Source organism: Bos mutus, chromosome 9 (assembly GCF_027580195.1).
Source record: "Bos mutus isolate GX-2022 chromosome 9, NWIPB_WYAK_1.1, whole genome shotgun sequence".
Taxonomy (NCBI): domain Eukaryota; kingdom Metazoa; phylum Chordata; class Mammalia; order Artiodactyla; family Bovidae; genus Bos; species Bos mutus.
Genome location: NC_091625.1, coordinates 28,324,920 through 28,337,058, shown reverse-complemented (window position 1 = coordinate 28,337,058; position 12,139 = coordinate 28,324,920).

Here is a 12,139-nt window from a genome sequence, read left to right as displayed (position 1 = left end):
ATGAACTGTCTAGTATTTGTAAAAATACATAAATACACATAGATATTATGAATGAAAGATACCTTTAAAATGCCAACCTCCAATCAAGTGCAGAAGAATAATGACCATTAGGTCTTCTGCTCTACCCATAAATGTTATAGAGATTGGAATGCACTGGAAAAAAAAGCCACAGCAACTCTAATCTTTCTAAGAACCCTGACCAAAGGTGTTCTTATGTTTTTTTTCCTGCTTGGCATCGTACATTTTTTGGCCTTGGGCTCTATATACTGTACAAGCAAGTGTTAGACAGTATGATGTATTGGAATAAAATGAAACAACTAAGCTCAGAAGGCCAGACAACTTTTCATTTTCATGAGTTTCTTTGATATGCACCATTTATTGCCAAATTCAGAATTCTACCAGCTTCGGACGTCAACCAGCATAGCCGGCTTTTTTCCCCTGTCGTATGCTAGTGTCATATGTAAAAATAACTCGGAAGGCATAATTTATATGTGTACCTACCCATTTATAAGTGTCATTCACGCTCTCTCACTACCCAACATTTGGAACCTGCATTGGTACTGCTGCTCGACTGCTCCCCTTCAAATGAGCAATTGAGAGTGGTCTGGGTCGTGTGAACTATTTTTAAATGCCTGAACAAATGACAACAATGTGTTTGAAATTGCTGTATCTAGTTCAGTCTGCCTATGGTATCTTCAGCCCGAAAAAAAACTTGCAGTAATCTTTTAAAGCTGCTTATAGAACATATGATCAACTTTATGAATTTTCCCCTCAGCACCAGCTAACTGACACCATTTGGGAGTTTTCTTTTTCCTCATGATTTTCTGTGGTATGTGATTATGTTTACTGTTACATAACTTAATAAATAAGCACTCTTATATTCTTTCGATATAGCGCAGGCGGGCCTGGCGTGCTGCAATTTATGGGGTCGCAAAGAGTCGGACATGACTGAGCGACTGAGCTGATCTGATCTGATATTCTTTCGATTTCATTGAGATAGTACATCCCCACTCATACACAGACACTAACACGACACTGTTTGCCCTAATGATTTGCCTCTCTATTTTGACAGCTGTGCTTTCTCTTTTCAGTTATCTTGTTACTTAAACTTTGTAGACATCAAAGCATCATCACATTTGATTTGGAATAGGCCCGTAATTCATTTACTCCCTTCACTCAGCCTTCCCTACCTTCTACATCTGGTATTATTTCTTTTCTCCAATTTTTCAGGGGCAGCTGCTTCCAAAGCTGGTTAAAAATAAGGAGCTTCCTTATGTTTTCAGTGGTATTTGCACACATTTTTGACTGATATTTTTAAAGGAAGAGATTATCATAAAAATATCCTCTAAGAAATATGAAGTGCCTCTTTTAAAATGGAATAAAGCAGTGATACTAGAATATGGATTCTATTTGTTCTCTCTTCCAAAAAGTAAACACATGCATCTCTATTATAACGGTGAGATACAGATATCATTTGAAGAAGGATATTTGAGATCTTGCTTTGAGCTTTCTTGTATAGTATTGTCTTTATTGTGTAAGTTCAGTATAGTAACTTGAAAACATTATTGACAAACAAAAATACAGTATTAAATTGAGTTTTGTAAGCAGGTTTTTCAAATGGGCATGCATGATTATTTTTATTTCAATAATGGTTTACGTAGGTATGAGCAGGGACATTCCTCAAGTGTTTCCATGTAAAATCCCTGTTTTCTTTACAATCATAAGCAGGAAAGCCAAGCAGCTGGGTTCTCTTTAATATTAACTAGGTCACATTGTTAAATTAAACATTTGAAGTTTCTGTAATATTCCTGAGGAAACAGAGGCCCTCTAAGGCATCCAGAAAATGCAGAGTTGTTTTAGACATCAAGAAATATGTTTATGACTTGTCACGAAAAGAAACTTTGAGCCATGGCAGTGTGTCTTTAGGAACAGACTTCCTTTTCTTCTACAAATAACCCAAAAGCATATGGACATACCTTTACAGAAGTTCTATCAAGAAAACCTGCTGAAAGGTTGTACGGTCCTCTGTTGTTTTATTTAAGTGTCTAGCTGGTTTGGTTGGTTAATAATATCTCTTTGGCTTCTTATTTGGTATTTATTGATGATTACTTGAAACATTGCCTTCAGTTATGAGGCTATTTCAGAATGATTTTCAACACACAAAATAAATGGAGCAGAGCTCTGGTAGGATGTGTGAACGTTCAGATTTGGTATTTATATTTTTTGCATCAACCAGCTAATAGGCAAATGTTCCATTTTATATGTGCTATATAGATATTACAGATATATGGTCTAAGAAACAGTGATACATTTTAAATTTATGAGGCTATTAGATCATGTAAGAATCAGCAGATTATCTAAAATATTAATATAGAGGATTGGCTAGGTGGGTAGCATGTGTAATTATCTTTAGCAATGAAAAGGATTTTTTTAAATAATTTTTGTTTTAGTTGAGAAAACTGCTTTCTAATATGTTATTAGCACTAGTTAGCAGTGTTACCAGTATTCTTACAGACAGAATACAAAATTCTACAGACAGAAGAGCCTGGTAGGGTATAGTCCATGAGGTCGCAAAGAGTCAGACATGACCCAGCACACACACACATATCCAGCACTATTAGTATTTGAAAAGGAGAAAATAATCAATATAAAAGAAAGCTTGGCTTTGAAATATTATTATATCTCAACTTAAAGAATATAAATTTTTTCATGAATTGAAGTTTTTATTTTGTAAATATCTATAGGTTAGCCCCACACATGGACATAATACTGTGGAATTTATTCTGTGCTATGTAGAAATTTATTCCCCTGTACCATAGGAAAAAAATATAAAATAGTAATTCACTGGACTGAAACACCCAAGTTGTACTATTTTTTTAAAGGAGTGCAAATGGTACTGTTGAAATAAAAAGATATATTTAGAAACCAAATAAGTATAGGTATTAAATACAATAAATGCACTTTTATAGTAAATAGTGGACATTGTTATGTTTAGACAGTGTTTGGTCAGTATTTGACTTAGTTTCAAGTTTCCTGCATATATTTTTGTCCTTAATGATACTGATGCATTTATTCTGTCAAAATTAGTTTTTGTGGTGAATGAGAGGGACCTAGATGAGAATCAAAATAAACATTAACGAAACAATTAAGAGTGAACAAATCCTAAACCGTATTAAAAAATTTCAATGGATTATAATTGGTTTACATATAACAGAGGTTCAAAGCTTTGTCTTGTTTCTAATTCAGTCTTTCAGTTTTCATATTTCTGTAAAAGATAAATGAAACTTTCCAACCTAAGTAATTTTTGTTTTCAAAACTGTCCGGATTAAATAAGAATACTACTAAGCATACTCTTTACTATTTGGCTCAGCTACCTTTGACCTTTTGAGGGAGTTGTTTATTATAATACAGTATTATAAATGATATAATTTTGAATAAATATACATTTCTGCTTTTAAAAAAGTCTTTATTTTGCATATGGTAAATGTTGAATTTTGTAGTGTGGATCTGTTGCATCTGTGAAATGGAGATTTCTAAAATGTCATCTAAAAATGGACAACAGTAATTTCATTTTGAGGGAAATTGTAGTTAGCCATTTTGGTTAGGACACCTGAAATTTTCTGATACTTGTATGTTTGGGGTTAAAGGGAAAAACATAATTTCATCAAAATTACATTTTCAGTATGTTGTAACTTCTAGTCAAGCCTTCAAAGGACAGCTTGAAAGAAGAAAGTTAACTTTTAAGTCTCATGGAGCAGTGGGAATGATCAATAAGTAAAATAGCATTTTCATGCAAAGTTATTGGATTAAACAAGAAGCTAATTATAAAAACATTGATTTAAATAAATCCTATAAAATAATTCTGGTTCAAAATATTAAGTAAAATAAAATTTTCAGTTTAACATGAAAAAAATGCCTCCTCAATAAATACACAGTTGTATCTTCTGTGAGTTTCCTCGTTTATCCTATCTGTGGATGAAAAATCATCTGATGAGGGAAAGAGACATCTGGAACCCTTTATATTTGATGTACGACTTTAGCTAAGATGCAGATGATTTTCCTGTGCACAGCTTTTGAGGTTATCATGTCTTTTAGAGTTGCCTCTTTCCCCAGCTCTGTCAGGAGAAGCCCAAGTTTTCTAGCAGCTACTGGAGCATTCTGAGTGGGAATAAACCCAGGCAACCAGAGAATACTCAAAAAGCCAGAGATACAGCCGTACTTCTTGTCGCCTAAAAGTGCATTAAACTGTATCATTAATTCTAAATACAGAAGATGATTTCAAAATGTCAAGAGTTTCTGATATCAAGAATTAAATATCAAGATAAGAGGCCATGGGGACGTGATGGGCAGGGTGGTGATGTATAGCAGCACCATAACCCTTATCTCTGAGTAATCACTTTTCTCTGAAGATAAGATATCCTCTTACTCCCCTTTAGCTTCCCCAGGGGCTCAGCCTTAAAGAATCTACCTGCAGTGTAGGAGCTGCAGGAGACATGGGTTCAATTCCTGGGTAGGAAAGACCCCCTGGATGCGGAAATGGCAACCCACTTCAGTATTCTTGCCAGGAGAATTCCATGGACAGAGGAGCCTGGTGGGCTGTAGTCCATAGGACATGACTCAGTCGACTTAGCACACACAGATGCTCTTATTCCTATTTTTCTAACTGGAAACATAAAAGTATCCTCTGGAAACTGTATATGCTTTGTAATCTTTTAGGGAAAAAAAATGCTGCGTTATATACACAAAAACACAATTCACTCAGTTGCATAGGACTGAAATATTTGCATGCTGATTTATAAGTCCTAAAATTTTTAAAATACATATAATAAGACTTTATTGCTAGAAAATTATTAAATGTTCTTTGTATCTGGGATTCATGGAGAAGACTGGTAATATCCTTTCTGTTGAATCCATATATCTAAACATTTCATTTGGATGTTTAATGGACATACCGCATTTAACACTGACGAAACTAAATTTCTTTATCCTGAACCTGCTTCCTCTTTATAACCTTCCCATCTCACTCAGTCAGTCCTAACCTTCCAGTTTCTAGGGCTTAAAATTTTATAGTCATCCTTTCTCTCTCTTTTTAAAAAAATCTCAGAACCACATCCAATCTGCTAGCTCATAGTTTCCACACTCTGTCTACTTCTCTAAACTTCATCATCAGTACCTTGTTCCAAGACCTCACTTTCCAACTGGAATAATAATCTGAAAACTCATCTCCTTGCTTCTGCTCTTGCCCTCTAGAGTAAATTTCTAACATATTAACAAGGATGAGCTCAGGTGATTTCATTCTTCTGAAAACCCTCTGCAAGAGTAAAAACCAGGGTTCTTACGTTGATGTTTGAGGAGTGATAGAAAGTTTGTAAGCACCAGTATAGCAGAAGAACATATTTTCTGATTGGGCTGGCATCATTACCTGCACAATGCCAACATAATTGTTAAGTAATTTCTTGCTTCTGAAGTTCTAGACACTGTACTCTTTCACCCTGACCTTGATTTTTCTTAGGTCATCTCTTAAGCTTTCATCTACTCTTTATTGTCTTCTGTCATCCTTGCAATTCTAGGAACTTGTCAAGCATTCCTCCACCTCAAAACTTTCACTCTCTGTTGCTCCTGCTTCTTTCCACCAGATATCCCCATAACTTTTTCCCTCATCTCCTTAAGATCTTTGCTCAAATGTCACTTTCTTAGAACTCTCTGGATTTCCCTGTTTAAAACTACATGGCCCTTTGATTCTTCACATTTTTTTTCTGCTCTATTTCTTCTCCATAGCTTTTATCACCTCCTAATACACTTTACATTTTCCTCTAATAGCATATGAACTCCACACAGGCAGGGATTTTTGTCTGTCTTGTTTACCATTGCATTACCAGTGCCTTGAATAGTGCCTGGAATTTAGTAGCAAATCCAAGAAGATTGCATGAATATCTTAATTTGTTGTTTCAGCATGTTATATATTAGCTGGTAGTACACATTTGAGAAGGGCTCTTTTTTTCATTGATAAGAATTTTTTAAAAAATTCATCATCAAAGTGAGAATTTCACCTCTCTGATGATGGTGGAATCATCAACCAAGAATTACATTCCCTTTTCTCCCAAATCTGGTTACCACCCCAGGGCCTAAGTTTTACATCAGTGTATGAGCTTCATCTTTGGAAGCTTTATCTAAAGTGAAAGTGAAGTCTCTCAGTCGTGTCTGACTCTTTGCGACCCCATGGACTATAGCCTACCAGGCTCCTCTGTCCATGGGATTTTCCAGGCAAGAGTGCTAGAGTGGATTGCCATTTCCTTCTCCAGGGGATCTTCCCAACCCAGGAATCGAACCCAGGTCTCCCGCATTACAGGCAGACGCTTTTACCGTCTAACCCACCAGGGAAGCCAAGATCATTAAATGTTGTGTCTAAATATTCATGGCTTATATTTACACCTAGAGAGACTACAAGATATCTCAGATGAAAAGTCATTTTGAACTCAAAACAATAGCAAATTGTTCTTAGTTGATTACTCTAGTTAATTCCAATCTTTAAAAATTGAAGAATGTTCAATATGAAAGAAAGATTAAGAGAATATGCATATATACTTACTTTTACTGGAAAGGAAAAGAGGAGAAGGAAGGAAATAGATTATGATCATCCTTCCTCTGAAACAATTATAAGATAAATGAGGAAGTTCTTTTATGTTTCTAAATCTTCTTCTTATCTAGAAATCTATATATTGCAACCACTTCATCTATGAACCCTCTTTACAGAAGTCTTATCTCAACTGGGTTTTATATTTGATATCTTTTCATATTTTTCACTATCCTGACATCACATGACAAGAATTGATCAAGCTTATACATTCTAACTGCATTTCCAACTTTCTCCCTTCACCTCTGTATTTCACTTGCAGATACTGTTTTCTGAATTTTACAATCACAGTTTTGGTCCTTAACAATCCCACCCCCCCCAGCCCGTTTTTGTTTTGTTTTGTTTTGTTTTTTACTATTTTGACAGATTTCCTCATAGTTTTAGTAAACAGATATATTAGATATTGGTTCTTGGTATGACAAGTTTTGATTTTTATCCTTTGCAGTTTATCTTTTTATTCATACTAAATCGATGCTATTCCTTTTCTTCCACTACACCTTCTCCTACATTACAGTAGTTCAATCCAACAGGTTTATAGTTTTCTACCAGGACTTCTGTTAAGAAGACACTGAAAATAAAAGGTGGGTAAGTGGTATTGAAGAAGGAACCAGAAGTTGAAAAGTATAGATATTTGAAAGTGTTTTCAGAAGACAACCAGTCTTTAGTGACTTTTTGGTGGATATTGTGTGCACTGATACTCAGTGTTGATCATGTTTCTTGTCAATTACTTAAAAATATGGCATTCAGGGTTAATGGATAGTTTGGAAAATCTTCTATAGAGAAGAGACTAAATGGCTCCTGCTCAGAAACAAGGCAGGATTTTCTTGTGTTTATATCCTTGACAGTCTGTGCAGTGGAAGCCATTTGCCTCTGTGGCCTCCTTTTTTGTCAGTCTTCAAGAATGTGTTTAGTACCACTTCAGAAATATAGACTTCAAGCTCAGTACACATAGAATATTAAAGATACTATACGTTGTGTTGTCTTCTACTCAATTTTATTTTTTTCATGAATTATTTTTATGATTTAATCCTAACAATATGTTCTTTGATAAATGTATTAATTACATTCACTGTTTAATGCATGTAGAAATTTTACAAAGTAGGTCACTTTTTATTATATTCTTAAGCCCATAGTATCAATGTTTCATTTAATGTCTAGATTATTTCATGTAATGTCTAGATTGTTTCATGCCTTTGTTGATTTCTGAGGACAAATGGACTTCTGTTAAATAAAATGTCGCTAAATGAAATTTCAGGTTCTGAAATGTGAATGTGCGTATATGCCCTTTCAATCTTTTCATCATAAACTAAATTTCTGTAAATTTAGAAGACATATCATATCAAATAGCTATGAATACATTTGTCATTGAAACATGGAGACATGAAGCTGCTGTTAGTATTTGAAAGTATAAAATACTTTTAAAAAGACTTTAAACATGTGGGCATATTGTAATGTTATTTTGAATTTATTGTTGACTCAATAAAATACATTTTATGAGATTGTTATAAACAGCAAGTCACTAGAAAGAACTTAGTGACTTCTGGAATGACAAAATATCTCCAAGCCAGTGTTAGTTATAAAGTCCTCCCTTGAAGCAGAGGAATGGACTGGATGATGATTTCAGTTTATTTCATTTTTAATGTTAACAAACATTTATTGGAGCACTTATTCTGTCCCAGGTACTGTCCTAGGCTCCAGAGGTACAGGAGTAAACAAAACCAAGCCTGTGTCCTTCTGAAAGTCTCATTCTAGGGGAGAAGACATACAAAAAGCAGATAAGCAAAATTATATACTGTCAGTTAGTAGTGGGAGTACAATGAAGACTTATTAGGTTAATTTGTATCATCTCTGACACTCTGGGCTTCCCTGGAGGCTCAGATGGTAAAGAATCTGCTGGGGTCCGGGAGACTAGGGTTTGATCTTTGAGTCGGGAAGATCCCCTGGAGAAGGGAATGGTTACCCACTCCAGTATTCTTGCCTAGAGAATCCCATGGACAAAGGAGCCTGGGAGGCTACAGTCTATGGGATCACAAAAAATCAGACACGACTGAGCAACTAACATTTTCTGGCAGTCTTGTTTCCTCAGCTGTGAAGTAGGACAATACTTGTACCAAAAACATGAGCTAGATCTCATTATATATCCTCTTGTTAATCTGGGCCCTTACTTTTCATGGAAAAATATAATATAATCTTTCTGTATCCATGCTATTTGGGGATGGTGATCAGGATTCTTCCGTTTCTTCTTTTCTGCTCAGCACTGGCGGTGGTTGCCAGGGTTGCACATGCTCACAGAAAATGCATCTTGCATCCTGCCTTTCAGGATCATTCAGTGGTGCCGTCTCCTCCTCAGTTTTGTCACTTTTAAGGGAAATTCCATACTGCTTTAATTTATTATGAGTGAAACATAAGCATGAATTTTCATCAGAAAATAAGACTAAAGAACCAAAGATAAATAAGTCCTGATAGACTGAGTAATTTAATTTTTCCATTTAATAGGTTACTTTCACTTATCCACAGGGAGAACCACAGATCGATGGTTTTCCTGGATGGGTTTGGGTGTGTTTCTTCTATGTACCACAGTTAAAGGGAGCTCTGATTGTCCATCCAGAGGTGTTAATTTAGGTAGCATGAAAAGGATTACTTCCTCTTGGTATGTGAAACTTAGTGAGTTTTGTTTTTTTATAAATGGGTCATATTGTAAAATAGAGAATCTTGTCATGGGAAAGTCTGAAAGTTTGGACAGAGTACAGGATACCATGAATATTGACTATAACTCATCTAGGAGGAGCTGAGAGCAAATAAAAGTTTCTCTTATGAAACAGATAAAAAAAAAAACAGCAAATGACTTCCATCTTAGGAAAACAAATCACTAAATAAAAGTATCTACATTAGGGCAGGATGGAATGCCAGGTTAATTAATTAAAATAAAAACTGAGTCATCTTTCATATACTTTCATAAAGGGATATTTCAGATGGTCAACAATTAATTCTTTAAATTCATGGGGAAAACCCAGATGATCTATTATGGTTATAATAAAACATCCTGCCTTTGAAAGCGGTAAAGTATTGCCTATAATTGTGAACTGATATGTTTATGAAGTCTTTGTAAATTTATTTCTCTCATTGACTATATACTAAAGATTTTAGCCAATCTCTAGAAAAAAAATAGTGACTTTTATACAATTTCATACAAAAAGGCATTTGAAAGCAATTTTTCTTGTAGAAAGAATTTTAAACCTATTTTGCCACAGTTGCTCTTTTGTTATTTAATGGATGTTATAACAAATTTTTCCCCAAAATAATAAAGCAAATTATTGATATAATTCAAGACTTTAAAAAAAATCTAAGAATTCGTAGGCATAAATAATTTTAAACTTGGAACAATGATGAGAATATTTGATAATTATTCAACATATTTGATTAATGAAAACTAACAAAGAATTGTTAACACCCAAGGAAAAAAAGCAAAAAAAAAAAAAAAGAGCTTTCTTATTACTCATCCCTCAGGCATGGCCCCCCTCAACATAACCCAAAACTGGCTCCCTTTTTGCTTTCTTTGAGAATAATAGATATTACTACTGGAAGATCCTTTAGAAATTAAGTAATCCAGATTGCTCATTTTATTAGTATTTCTATAAATATACTATTATTTATAGTATAATATAAGGTTTGTCTTGCTAAAAGTCACACAACTAGTTAAGTGAAATGCTGGTACTAGAATGAAGATTCAACCAATTTGGAGATAATGTAGTTGCTTTTAAGCAATGTTGCTGCTTCCTTGTTCTCCCCACCCTTTTCTGTTAAACTATGTTCTGCCTGTGTATGGTCCCGTTTCATTTTTTTCCATACCATTTAATGTGCTTGGAATTCTCAACCAGTATTATATTGGGTAACCATCTACAAATGCAAAAAGCACAATATTCAGAGATATTAAAATTAGAAACAGACTGTTCGGTTCAGTTCAGTTCAGTTCAGTTGCTCAGTTGTGTCCGACTCTTTGCGACCCCATGAATTGCTGCACGCCAGGCCTCCCTGTCCATCACCAACTCCTGGAGTTCACTCAGACTCACGTCCATTGAGTCAGTGATGCCATCCAGCCATCTCATCCTCTGTCGTCCCCTTCTCCTCCTGCTCCCAATCCCTCCCAGCATCAGAGTCTTTTCCAATGAGTCAACTCTTCGCATGAGGTGGCCAAAGTACTGGAGTTTCAGCTTTAGCATCATTCCTTCCAAAGAAATCCCAGGACTGATCTCCTTCAGAATGGACTGGTTGGATCTCCTTGCAGGCCAAGGGACTCTCAAGAGTCTTCTCCAACACCACAGTTCAAAAGCATCAATTCTTCGGTGCTCAGCCTTCTTCATAGTCCAACTCTCACATCCATACATGACCACAGGAAAAACCATAGCCTTGACTAGATGGACCTTTGTTGGCAAAGTAATGTCTCTGCTTTTCAATATGCTATCTAGTTTGGCCATAACTTTGCTTCCAAGGAGTAAGTGTATTTTAATTTCATGGCTGCAGTCACCATCTGCAGTGATTTTGGAGCCCAAAAAATAAAGTCTGATGCTGTTTCCACTGTTTCCCCATCTATTTCCCATGAAGTGATGGGACCGGATGCCATGATCTTCGTTTTCTGAATGTTGAGCTTTCAGCCAACTTTTTCACTCTCCTCTTTCACTTTATCAAGAGGCTTTTGAGTTCCTCTTCACTTTCTGCCATAAGGGTGGTGTCATCTGCATATCTGAGGTTATTGATATTTCTCCCAGCAATCTTGATTCCAGCTTGTGCTTCTTCCAGTCCAGCGTTTCTCATGATGTACTCTGCATAGAAGTTAAATAAGCAGGGTGACAATACACAGCCTTGACATACTCCTTTTCCTATTTGGAACCAGTCTGTTTTTCCATGTCCAGTTCTAACTGTTGCTTCCTGACCTGCATACAGATTTCTCAAGAGGCAGGTCAGGTGGTCTGGTATTCAGACTGTACATATCCACATATCCACTATTCCCAGTCTTTGAAACCATCTTCAGTGAAAGTTGCTCAGTCGTGTCTGACGCTTTGCGACCCCATGGACTTTACAGTCCATGGAATTCTCCAGGCCAGAATACCGGAGTGGGTGGCCTTTCCCTTCTCCAGGGGTTCTTCCCAACCCAGGGATTGAACCCAGGGATCGAACCCAGGTCTTCCACATTGCAGGTGGGTTTTTTACCAGCTGAGCCACAAGGGAAGACCCTGAAAGGATCTTAGCATATATGGCACAATCCCAGTCCTGCAGGAAGATGAAAGTTTATCAGGCCTATGACTAAAATAGCACTAGTCACTCTACGAAGCCAGCTATCTTGTGTTTAGAACCATGTGTTTCTTTATTTCAAGAAGAAAATGGAGTGGGGAGCACCTCAGCACAATTACTCAGCTTAACTCTTGACTATTTTCTCTACATTTGCAATGATTGAAGGCAAGTCAAAGATCAGGAATCTGGTGACTTTTCCTGTCATGGTGGCTGCCA